Below are 13,904 nucleotides of genomic sequence, written 5' to 3' on the forward strand. Positions count from 1 at the left end.
AATTAGCCCATCCTCCTCATCATCCTCGATGATTAAATTAGCATACCTCTCTTCCAACGATAACTCAGGCTGCGCCATTGTCAGTTTGCAGATTTCTTAGTGTTGAGTAACCAGCTCATCTAAAACCTTAAGGTGTTAGAGGAAGGCCCCAATAGGATTATATATTTAACACTCCCCCTCACTCGAAAGCCCATTTATGGGTCGGAGAGTGGAACACCGGTGGCCCATCTTTGGGGCATTAATTGCCTTTAGTGTCCACAATAAATTGGGAGAATGGCTGAGAATCGAACCTTAGTTCTTCCGCCAGCCTAAGCTATGAAGCTCATCTAAAACCTTAAGGTGTTAGAGTAAGGCCTCAATAGGATCATATATTTAACGCTTAGGCTTTCAAATACGAGAATAAGCAAAAAATAAAGAAAAACCTGTCAAACTTGACAGACTAAAACTTGCCACTAGAGCAAGACATAAGACATAACTATTTAACAAGTTAACAATACAACAAACTTAAATAATCACCATATATTATCATTAGTATTTCACAATTTTGTCATGCATAACTTGTACACTATTTATTCATGATTTCTTTCGATATCTCATTGATTTAAATATGAAAATAGGAATCGATCTGTTATACATTATTCAGTTGGAAAAATGACTTGCTCCTCCACTGTCGTACCTATGGTAGCAGAATAGCTGTATGGAGTATATGACCCATCTTTTGCACTGATAGGTAAATTAACATGAAAATAGAGATGATTTTATTTCAAATTTTATTTTAGATATTATGTAAATGCACACATTATTAATATCAACTAATCATACTTTACATCGATTAAATTAACTAGATAAAAATTCAAAGTTGAGTTAAGAATAATAATTCCTAATTGTCCATAAATACTATTTCAATTTAAAATGTACATAAGTTTTAAAATGAAACATTAAATTAAATAGTATATACTAATAAACGTCGTAATAAAAGAGGAGAATTCTAAGTAAGCCATTATTTGAAGACCTATGCTTTCTAAAATCAATACATTGACAAATTATATTATTTTATAAAATATGTTCAATAAAGATCGTTATAACATTAAAATATTAAAAAATCACATATTTTTTACTAAGCATAACATGTATGTTTAGAAAGTTAAAAATACGAGTCTCGATCAAGTTCCTTTTTTCATTAATACGTTTTACAATGTTATTTGCCAAATTATGAGATTTTTAGAGACTTTCATTAAAATAACGATTTTTGTAAAATATGATTGGTAAATAATATATTTGATATTTTCCGCGCAGTATTTTACTCACGAATAATATGGTCTACAAAGTTACTAAAGTATATATGTTTAATATGGTCTACAAAGTTATTAAGGTAGAGATTTATAAAAGGCTGATCGGATCTTATTTCAAACGAACTTTAAAAAACTTGATTTTCTTGAGGTGGATCAACTTTTAAAATCGGGTCAAACAGGGTTTCATGAGACATTTTTTAGACCCGCGTAGGGTATTCATGGGTTTACCAGCCCGACCAAACTGAACCAACTCGGGCCTATATTTGACCGACCAGACTGATAAATATAAATTCGCTAATTATTTAAACTATGATTTTGTTGGATAATTTAAATATATATTTATATATTATAATACAATTCGACGTTATACAATATATCATATTTTCATCGATAAATTTTTACTTGTAATTTGTTTTTAGGCATTTAAATTACGACACAATCTAAATTATTGAATTTAAAATGTTAGTCAGAATAAAATATTAGCACTGATCGTAGGTATTATGCATTTTAGTTTTACTTAAATTTTCGAAATGAGCATTGTTGTATAATATTAACCATTATTTTAAAAAATTATCAAACTCGTTCAAATCGATCCAAATTGATTCAAACCGATGTATAATGGGTAATTGGGTTACAAATTTATTTTTCACTAGGCGAAAACTTTATTCGGACATTATTCGGACATTTATTTATTTATATAGTATTAAATAGCTACTTAGTATTTTTTTTCCCTCGACGTATGAGTAGTTTAGATACATAAAGAAATAATATTTTAAACATTAAAGAAGAATAGTTTAGATATCGAAACAAAAAATATTATTTTATATTACATTCAAATGTTCTTGATTATTAATTTAAAACACTAACAATATGTTATTTTACAGTAGCAAATCGACAAATCAACCGAGTATACTTTGTTCTACGTATAATAATTTAATATGACAGATAAAAATTAATTAAAAATATTATACATTGTATATAAACAATCGGATTTTTTATTCGGGCTTATCGAAAAGTTTGGTTTTGCCGAACCAAAACTTTCATTTTTTTTTTAAATTCGGGCTTGTTTTGAACATAGGCTTTTATTCTAAATTTTCGAGATCCGGGTCAACCCGAATTTTCACGAAAAAAATGACCCATTTTTAACAGGACCTGGATTTTTTTCTGATATAATTATTCGAGTTTTTTCTCAGATAGGATCGTGGTATTCGAATTTTTGAACATTTATATAGCAAGGTTTCTCAAATAGAAATAATGGTTTCGTAGAAGTCAAAGAGTAATTATAAGCAAGTAAATTTGAAAATTGTATAATGTATATCTAAATACGTAAAACTAAAACATACTCAAATTAATAGATCATGCATAAATGTTTTTTTTATTATACTTGGTTTTTTATTTAATTTGATAAAATTCGTTCCACACTAAATTAGATTAATTATTTTTGCAGTAAAAAGTACTTGTGTGACTTTTAAAGTATAGATATTTATTCAAAAAATTTGAAATTTAATCAAATTAATAAAAACTAATGAAAGTGATGTGAAATATTGGAAAAGTATTATATAAATATACCATAAAATTACAATATTATTTTTGTATAATATTTTTATTATGAAAATATTTTATTATATTTACAAATTTCTGAAAGAAATTACATCTCTCCCTCTCTCTGCTTATAGATATATATTTATAATTATGACTCACATGATTTTTACGATAGTTGTAATAAAAGGATATCCAACATTTATATTAAGTTTTTTTTCTAAATGCATTAGATAAAGATCGCATGTTAAATGTTTTAATTATCATCTCAAAAGGTTTTTCAAAGAATTTTAATAATAATGGTGATTAATAAATGACCTCATTTTGTAATTATCAATTTTAGAGCATCTCGAAAGGGTCTTGATTAAATTTTTAAATATCATATAAAATATTAATTTTTTATTGAAGTTAACACATTTTTAAGAGCTCAATGTCAAAAATAATTTTTAGATCGTCCTTCCTATTTATCTATCTTATTATTAATAGCCCAACATGGGGCAATAATAAAAAAAATCATGAGTCAATTAATTCTAATAAAAATGGTGAGACAATTAATTAGTAAAAAGACGGTCATATCCTTCCTGCTTTGCCCTTCCGGTTTCTGTTAGCTGAACTATCTGAACACTCTTCATTCATAGAATCGCAAAAGATTCAAACCGTGCTTCCATGTTCGGGGTTGGAGAAAATAAAATCATCAATTATCATTCAGCCTATCAATAATCTAAGGTTAAATAATAAATAATTGAGGGTTGCGAGTTCCAGATGGCATAGAGTTGCGGGTTAGACTTGGATGACAGATCAATACCACCGACGTGTCAGGTAATCGATGATTTCACTTGCTGTTTGCTGAATTAAAATCCTATTGGCTGAAATTAGTTATGATTATGTGATTTGAATTTCTTAATTTTGGGGGTGTAGGCTGAAATTAGTTTTTATTTTTTGAAATTGGTTATTATTATGTGCCTAATTGGTAATCTTTTGATTCTATGTAATTGTTTTGCCATATATGGAGTTTAATGGAATTTTAAACAATTTGTTTAAGGGCTATGATTGCTTCCACAAAGTCAATACTAACTATAAAGGATAGAATCATGTAAATCTTTACATATAACTACCTAGGTGCATGATAACGTTTAAAGTTAACTTGTTTATGTGTTTGAAAAAGTTGGAGGAGGAATAGTTTGATGGCATAGGTACTAACTGGAACGTTGTTTTCAGTGTGGGTATTTTGGTACATGAACACTCAAGTTTCGGATAAAAGAAAAGAGACTCTTGCAAGCATGTCCGCTTCTTCTCATATATATGATTGCTACCTAGCTAGAGCTGAAATAGTGGTGTGTTTATGTTTATGAATTTGTACTTGATTTCCTTTTTTCTTTCAGCCTACATATCGATATAATAGTAAATAATATAAAACATAAGTTAGGTGTCAGCTCAGGTTCCTAACAACGGTGTATTAAAAATTGTTCATGACTGCTAGACTAGCTCCTTTGATACTACAATCTCTGTATTCAACAAATAGGAATCTAAAAGTTGATCATGAGACTGCTGGGGACCTTTGCGTACAATAAAAGAACAGCTTTCAAGAGGGCACTCAAAAGTGGTGTGGCATATATTGTAAGAGTGATCTACTCTAGAAAAAGAACTCTTGAGGAGAAACAATACTTGACAATTAAGAGGGTGAAGCCTCAACAATCAAGTCCCAATTAATAAGGGTAAATGATGGAGAAGGATCTGAAGCCTTGGATCAACTCAGCAAGGGTTAAAGGTCTCGGAGTGAGGGATGTCGGAACTTCCAGAATTTTAGAAACGGAAATGCTTTGTTTGGTTGAGTTGGTTCAGTAACTTGGATTGATTTATATGGATTTAAACATTAAAATTTTGGTATGAATATACTACCATATGTATAGAATCTACGAACAAAATTTAGGACCAAAAGGAAGCTGAGTGAATGATTAAATATTTACAAAACTAGGTTGATCAATAAACTCGAAGCACGTATGTCTATGTAAGTTAGACTAATGGACGGAGAGCTTTTGATTTTAATTCTTTTGATTGATATAGTAACTTGCATATTAAATCATCATTAGGTTCTTGGATATATATACATTATCAGTTATCTTGTGTACCAGATGTTTATGGACTTGCTCTAATATATTTTTTGGATTTAAGAATTAACGTGAAAATCTGAACATGGTAACAAGACAAGATAAGTTGCTTCTTGAGGTGATTATAAATATGGATATTAATTTATATATGAGTACAAATTGGATATTTGCTCTGTACGAGTATTTTGGCATTTATATTATAAATGATGTGACTCTTGAGGGAGTACTTGGAGTCTTGGACTTAATTTGCCATTCATGATTACAAAGTGATTATCTTTAAACATGTGCAAAATTTTACGTGGATAAACAATGATGATTACATAGTTAATCTATTTTGTGCTGATTGTGTATTTACTACATCTACGTGATTTGATACATGGATATGTATAACATCTTATATGTGAGAAGTATTGACATGAAATTAAATAAAGAGGAGTTATAACCGGGAATAAAACGCAAATACTTTTGAGATGATTTTAGGAGCTAGATGTTTGCTATGTATCAAGTTTGGAGTTCTAGGCACAGGTTTAAGATACAGGTCGGCCAGCTGATGCTGCAGACTCCCTATTCAGTCTATGCACTTATAAATATAGATAACTGAGACTTTTAAAGTTTTTGTGTAATATTCTGAATATCGTATAAATTAATTTGAATAATACTGTACATATTACTCCTAAGTTGAATATGGATTTCGGTTACCCATCACATGTAAGTTTTACATAAATGTTTTATAAGGTTGCTAAAGCTTTTTTGGTTGCACCGGGCAAATGAATGACTTATTGAATATAGTTTAATTCAAGGGTCCATTGCGGTGTAAAGTGTATAAGCCGCCTATATTAATATTTAGCGTTATCTTGAGTATAAAACATGTAAAAACAGGAGAGTGAGTATGGGTGGGTGAGAGTTCGATATATAACGAGTGACCAATAATTTTTGAGACATTTTCTTCCCTCCTAAATTTGTGAGATAGTTTAATCCTTATGAAAATAAGTTATTACCCCGCTCATCATGAATTACATTGTTTGAACGCTTACAATCCTATTTTTGCCATTGAATTGTAGCCCCAGCTGAAATTGGGGGTTTTTCGAAGATGATCCAGTGCTCCAGGTGTATGGTGCCGAGTTTCTGTCAAACTAAAGAAGAGTTTTTTGTATGATTATATTCTTTAATCAGGGTTCTTCTTCAATCATCATGCTTTGGAGATCAAAAAAATAGCAGCAGGCCATACTGTGGGGTCGTCGCACGACCGTTCTTAGCTGAGCATCTCAATTATGCTCCTCTCCCGGGTAATTGTATGATCTATGCTTCATATTCCTATTTGGATGCACTAATGTGTGGTTACCTGTAAATGCGGATAATAATGGTGCAAGATTCAGATAATACTCAATGAAAAGAACAAATGATATATTTTGGACAAAAAACTCCATGAACTGACAACATAATACCAAGTTGCATCAGTATACTATCTCCGAAAGTACAATTAAGCCTTATTTTAAAACAACCTCCAAGATTATTAAATTAGGTACTTAATAAAAATATTACGTGATGCATTAAAAATCAAAATGTTACATTGTGTTTTGAACGATCTATTTAAATTATTGTTAGTAATACATGTACTGTTTTCTAAAAAGTATTATCCAGTAATAGGTAAGATGATATTTATGCCTTTCCTTTTTTTAGTTGTATTAGTGGGGTTTTCCAGTTGAAGAGGAGGAAGGTAAACTCTATATGAAACATCTTTTACGTTAGCTTCCCAGAAGTTACAAAGCATGATAAGCTTACGTTATTTTTTATTATTTGTAAATAAAAATTAAATGGAACTTCATTACACAAGAAAACTGTAAAATTAGCCGTCTTTGCTGGTACTTATCATCCAATTGTTAAATAATCTGTGACATAAAAATTATTATGAGCACTAACTTTAAAAAATTAATGGTCTGGATATGATTAACTTAATGCAGTCCTGCACATTTATGTGCATGATATAGTTGCTTTAAATATGTATCCAAAATGACATTGAAGCTACTGCGGGTAATGAAAATCCTCTAACATGTCAGCAATGTGGAAGCTTCTTTATTGGCACATATTTTATGTGTTTAAGTTGTAATTCTCTTTCCTTCGTATAAAAAACTACAAAATTTGCATATCTGCTCAAATATCTAATATCCCCTTATAACTTATTCTGTGATTACACAGAACTTATGCCCATACATGATACATGTTTGCAGGACATCACTCAATACTGTGAGATTGCTAATGCTTATACATAAGGAACCTAGGGTAGTGTAGTGAAGATATTTCTGTAGTAGTACGCATAGGTCATATCTACATAATTTCATATGACCAATCACTATTTCTGTTTTGATCAATAAGAGCTGTTGTCCATATTGGCATCTTCAACTTATACACATTGCTTGGGAACTGATGCAGTTTTAAAGGTATATATTGATTTTGAATTCCTTTTTCCGATTTTAATAGATTTTAATAATAACTTGGTAAATGGCCAATCTTCTACTTCACAAAAATGACTTCTTCACTTTTGATTATTCATGCGAACCTTGGCATAAGACAAAAACTATATCCAAATCAGAAAAGTACGTTCATATAAACTAAAATATATAGCCCCACATATGTATTAACTTTGTTTTATCTAGGTGAAGCTAAACCATGTCACAAACCCACTCTACCCGCTACAACTAACTTTGTACTATATTATACAAATTCATATAGTTTCACACTTTGAACAAGAGTCTGTTAGAATGGATATTCAAGAGGTCCGTATATGGAATTATAAATGCAAAATTGATTAAATTTTAGGCAGAGGCTTGCAATCAGAATTGAACATTGTGCTAACAAAGATAAGCTCCTCCGGGGTTCACTCGATGTTCAATGCACTCTCTTACAGCAAAGATTTCATGAATTTAACCACACAGATTTACCAATGATGTCATTGTCACATGTTGCGCATTTATCCTGCTAAGGTACTTTAATGGAGAGCTGAATTATTTTTCTTAGCTAATAGTTATACCGTATTTACTAGATAAGTGTTTCAGTAACATATACTCATATATGTTTGTGTGGATAATATTATGAATACATCTTAAATTTATTTTATCTTCATATAAAATATACTACAAAGGCAGTGAAGCTAAACCTGCATATTGATGAAAAATAGAAAGAAGTCGGTATACACTTTTTATAAACATTATATGCAGTCACACTAACATCGTGCAACAACAAAGTTAAATGCAAAATAATTGGGACATATTTAACAGACACTTGATATTTTGAGGTAACTTCGCTGAAAATGTTTTCAATTATGAATTGTTCACATCGATAACCAAGCAAATACATATCAAAATCGGCACAAATTACAAACAAAATTGGCAAAAATTATTAACATCGCAGACAATGTAACATCCCACAAGTTACAAGTTAAACTAGAACATGACCCGTTACAAGTTAAACTAGAACATGACCCGTGCCTTGCACGGGTTCTCATGCTAGTATTTTATTTATAGTTGAACATAAAAGATTGACAAGGTAGGGTAATAATCAGAGAGAATGATTATCTTATTTATAAATAAAAGTTAAGAGCCTTTCGCTTAATTAGGATTTTGAGATTCGACTTTTAAATTTAGGGTTCATACCCACCACTTCTCCATTTTTCGATTTTTCCTTCCTCACTCCCTTCGTTTTTTCAAACAATTTTTTTTTGTTTTTTTCAATAAAACCATGATTTAATATTTTTTTGATGAAATCTTGTTAAGTAGTTTGTTATCAAGGTTGTCATGTGTCCACCTTTTTAGGATGTTAATGTTCTGTTTTGACGTTTTCTTTGTGTCCTATTACAAATCCGATAATTTTTATGTGAAGAATTTTTTTGGTATTTTGGAAAATCTGTAAATTTCGCATCAAATCTAGGTCAATGGTGGATATTGTAAGAATTTACTTTTCACAACAAAAAATTGATCATAATTATGAATATTGGGCTACAGATGATGCATATGTGAAGGTCAATGATAATGCTACTAGTTTCACAACTAGTATAGATTGGATTGCTCGAGATGTCATTATAATACTTTTACATCGAAGAATTTGCATGTTCAAGGTGTTAAGCAAACGAAAAATAAAATAGTTATTTGTATAACTTATTTTTTATTTCACGATCGGATTGTATTAAGAGTTCAGAGTTTTGTTCCCGGTTGTGTTTTAATATTTTAATGAAATTTTCGATTATTCGTAAAAAATAATAATTATAGTCATATGTTCTTAAATTTTTAAAGAGAGTCCAAGAATGTGTTCGAACTCTAATTTATGTAATGCGCTTCATTTTTCAATTTAAGACCCTATATAAATAACCTATTGCTAGTATATTATATTAAACTAGCATAATAACACGTGCGAGGCACGGGTTATTTTCTAGAGTTTTTTTTATGTATGCAATTATAATATTTTTAGCTATTTTTTTATATGTAAATATTGTATAATGTCTAACGAACATGAAAATACAAGTTGATTGTTTATCAATGTGTATCATTTTCATACAAGACATTACTAAATTACACAACGTTTCCGATATAGCTCATTAAGCAAAATATATATATTCTTGTTTGTGTTGTATAATTTGTATTTAATGAATGAATATTAACATGGTAGTCATTGTACGTTTAAAATGAAACAATTAAACTTAATATGTAGAATGTCATTGGTATTTTTACAAAGAAAAAGTTAAAAATTAACATATATGTTTAATACAGAGTTGACCAAAAATTTTGAATTTTATTTAAATAAACTATATGTATAGGTCTATATTATTACTGAGTTCTTTACTAACTTACAATTAATTTACTCAATTTAAAAAGATAAAAAATGAATAACTGAATTCAGAATTACTTGCAATCATAATATACAATAATGTAAAATTTACATTACTGTTAATATAAAAGTTGATTTTAATGAAAAATGTTAGTTTTTGAAATTCAACGTATGTATGTATGGAAAAATGTTAGTTTTTTACACTCATGTTAATAAAATAAGATTAAGTTATATATGTCCGTTTAGCATGTAAATTATCGTATGTTACATTTCTTAGGAAATTACGATGGTTTCAATTATTTATATGCTGAATATCTGATTTATGTACATGTATAATCATTATTAACATCTGGTGAGGCAATTGATTACTTAAATAACATGTATTTATAATTATTTAAAATTTAAAATTACGTAATAAATAAATTGTAATGATTTATATATGGTATTCACATTATCACTGACAAACAATCCATATCTATATTTTACGCGACCGAGTATCAATCATGATTGTAACATAAAAATAAATTATATATTGTAAGACTTATTATTGATATTCATGATTTTTTTTTCAAGAATTTGAAGGGAAAATTGTAAATATATTGTTATTTAAACTATTTTTAAGTTTATTTCATTACAACTCTAATATTTCTTCATAAAATAATTTGATAATATTGTATACTATTCTCATAAAATTAAATATTTTTCAATTCGATAAAATTTTATAAATATTAGTTGAACCAGTTAATTCCTTCTATTTATTGAACAAAATATAGGGTGCCCTTCCAGAGGCACATGTGGTTCTAATAACCACCTGCCGCATTATTACATTGCGGAAGCATAACAACTTTGCTTCAATGCGGGTTACGCATTCTTACATTGCGGGAGCTCAGCTTGCGCAATGTTTCATTGCTGCAAATAATTTAGTTTTATTTTTAAATAATTGTAAAATAATAGATAATAAATATATAAATAATTTTAATTGATGCATAAATCCCTAATATAATTATTATTTGGTTGTTATATTTTTATTTTGTATTTATATATTTTTATTAATAAATTCTTTATTTTAACAAACTATTACTTAAAATTCGCGAAATTACAGAATAACCCCGGCCTCCGCAATGACCCATTGCAACCCCCGCAATGAGTCATTGCGGAAGATGAGACCCGGGTTTAACACGTTTCTTCCTGAAATCCCTAATTTCATAATAACAAAAACCTAATTCTCATCTACTCCGGCGATTTCAGGCGATTTCGAGCGATTTCAACATCTACTCCGGTGATTCAGCTACTCAGGTATGATTCTCATCATCTACACACACGTATACATACACGTATACATACACATAGTTACATACTACCGCAATGACCCATTGTTGCTTCCGCAATGAGCCCTAGATATAAGTGAATCATTTGTCTGGAACAGGGGCTTGAATACTGCTTTCTTTGTTTTTCCCCGGTCTTTAATTCTCAATGCTTTAATTTCATGTGTTTTTATGATAGATAATGTTATATTAGGTTGAATGTGGTTGTTCTTTAGGTATAATTATCAAGATTATTGTTTATTGTATTTCATCTATTGGGTGTTTATATGTTTGCAATTTTATGCTTGGTTGGTTGCTAAAAGGGTAGATGAGAATTTGTTATTATTAAATTTCGAGTTGTGCTTTTTTTATTGCTAAAGAGTTTTATGTGTATTTGATGGTTTTACTGTTGTTTCAAATCTGTGGGGTACACGAAGTGATTTCATCTGCACTCCTCTCACACATAAAATATTTGATTGGTTGTGGCTAGCTTATAAACGAATGAGTCATGTCGATTTTTCGGTAGGACTTAAAATAGAAAATAACGGTTCTATAAATGTTTCGTGTTTAAGTTGGGATTATATAGTATTTTTTATTGTGCACTTTGCAGTTACTATGGAGAATGAGTGCGGGCCTATTGTTGGATCACTCCTGACGATGCAGGATGATCATATTAGTACTGCCATATAGGCGGGAGGTGTGCGGGATAAACTGGATGTACGGCAGTACACAACTAATCATCAGCAGTGGATACTTTCGGATCCCCAGCGTGAGTTGCTGAGCCAATGGGGTTTCTCGACTTTCACGAACAATCGTTCATTTCCTCAAAACGATATTCGTTTGATAACGACCTTAGTGGAAAGGTACTAATTTGTAATCAATTTTCTCATTTATTTGAATCGTCACTAGCAATGTTTGTGATGTTTGTGTATGAATGCAATTGCAGGTGGAGGCCAGAGACTAACACCTTTCACTTTCCATTTGGTGAGTTGACCATCACCCTCGAGGATGTATACATGATCATGGGCCTCCCTGTTAAGGGTCGTCCAGTTACTCATAGGGAGCTTGACGACATCTTTCGATCAATAAACAATCATAACATTTAACATTTCAGTTATCATCTACGTTTTTTTTATTTTTTTCATTAAAACTAATATTTTAATTATTTTTTCGATTATATATCTAATTAAATTTTAAATTCTTAACTCATTATACAATTGATAATATAAATGGGAAGTAGTAATAAAATTAGTAAATATAGAAACAAGTTGTTGTTCAAATTAGTTATATAATTTTTAACTCCGTTATTATCGGAAACAAATTAAATCATTAAAATATAATTTTTTATTATTTAAGAAATTAAATAACTGCTTCATTGTTTCATTGCGCTGCTGCAATGAAACAATGCGGGGGTATTGTTGCATTGAAACAATGTGGCAGCATCTGCAACAATGTTTCATTGCAACCTTTGCAATGAAACATTGTTGCAGTATCTGCCGCAATGTTTCAATGCGGAAGGTGGTTACCACAATCACCCGGGGTTGTGGACCAAAACCCCAAAATATATATATATATATATATATATATATATATAGTATAAAATGCATTGAATCAAATACTACAATATAGTATAGATATAACTTTTATTTGAATAATTCAAAATATTTGTACTATATTATCCTGATCAATGAATATTGTTTATCTAAAAAAATTCTTTTTTAAAATGCTAGTTTTTTTAAATTGAAAAATAAAAAATAAATTGATTTAATATATCATCGTAGTTTTAACAAATCTTGTGAGATCTCATATCAAATTTCAAATATTTTTAAAATCGGAACAAGTCCCAAAACACTAATGCTCTACGAGTGAAATTAGTAATTTTAATACAAATAATTAATTGAATTGATCCTATAAATATCTCAAACACGTTAATTTATATTAATAAAAGATATTAAAAAATTTCACATTATTGGTAAGATATTCTCGCCGAACTTGTAATATAAATTTACTAAACGTAGAATGTGACAATGTTTTTCGGCTGATCATGTAGTCAAATTTCGAGTATTTTTTGAACAATGGGCCAAAATCTGATTTCAAATTCAAAATAAACTAAAATTTATCGACTCATTATAATTCGAATTTATCTAAATATTTAATACCAATCTAGATTATTTATATATAGGCGATTCTATTTTCAATATTTTCCTTAAAAATTATATATGTACATTTTAATTACTTTTTATAATAAAGAATATGTTAAAAATATATGAGATATATTTTCAAACTAAAAAATAATAATAAATAAGATAACAATTCATTTATGTATTATGCCTAACTTTATATCTGTTCTTTAAAATTAATTGTACAAATATTCAAGTAACTATTTTTTTTGCGGAATTCAAGTAGCTATCTTTAAAGTTAAATAAAATATTTATTTAGCACATTTACATATTATGTGTATAATAAAAAGCACATGTGACAATATGGTGTATTGGTATGACGTTGTATAGAAAAATGAAATAACTCGAGTTCGATTCTCACAAAACACATATTTTATATAAATATTCAAGATAGGGGTAGTTTAGTATTTTTAACGAGACTTTTTAATCTCAAAATATTATCCCATTGTTCTTCTATTATATATAGAAGAGATATAACTATTATTTTGGATTTCAACTTATTCTTAAAAAATGTTTTTTTATTAAATTTCACCATCTGACTAAGTTGACCAGGGGTGAGCAAAATCGAGTCGGAACCGAAAAATCGAACCGAACCGGTAAAATTCGGTTTGGTTTGGTTTAAGTTTTTTTTTTTAAAAAAATTCGGTTATTTCGATTTTTCGC

The 13,904-nt window shown here is 29.2% G+C and overlaps 1 long non-coding RNA gene across 1 annotated transcript; it reads left to right on the forward strand.

Annotated features, from left to right (window-relative positions):
• Positions 1–643: 643 nt before the first annotated feature.
• Positions 644–12,175, forward strand: LOC141693755 (uncharacterized). The gene is made up of 6 exons (XR_012563234.1): positions 644–730; positions 3,470–3,650; positions 6,001–6,225; positions 11,006–11,053; positions 11,672–11,924; positions 12,008–12,175. It is a non-coding gene; the product is annotated as an uncharacterized LOC141693755 (long non-coding RNA).
• The last annotated feature ends 1,729 nt before the right edge of the window (positions 12,176–13,904 follow it).

The sequence above is a fragment of the Apium graveolens genome, chromosome 10 (assembly GCF_009905375.1).
Source record: "Apium graveolens cultivar Ventura chromosome 10, ASM990537v1, whole genome shotgun sequence".
Taxonomy (NCBI): domain Eukaryota; kingdom Viridiplantae; phylum Streptophyta; class Magnoliopsida; order Apiales; family Apiaceae; genus Apium; species Apium graveolens.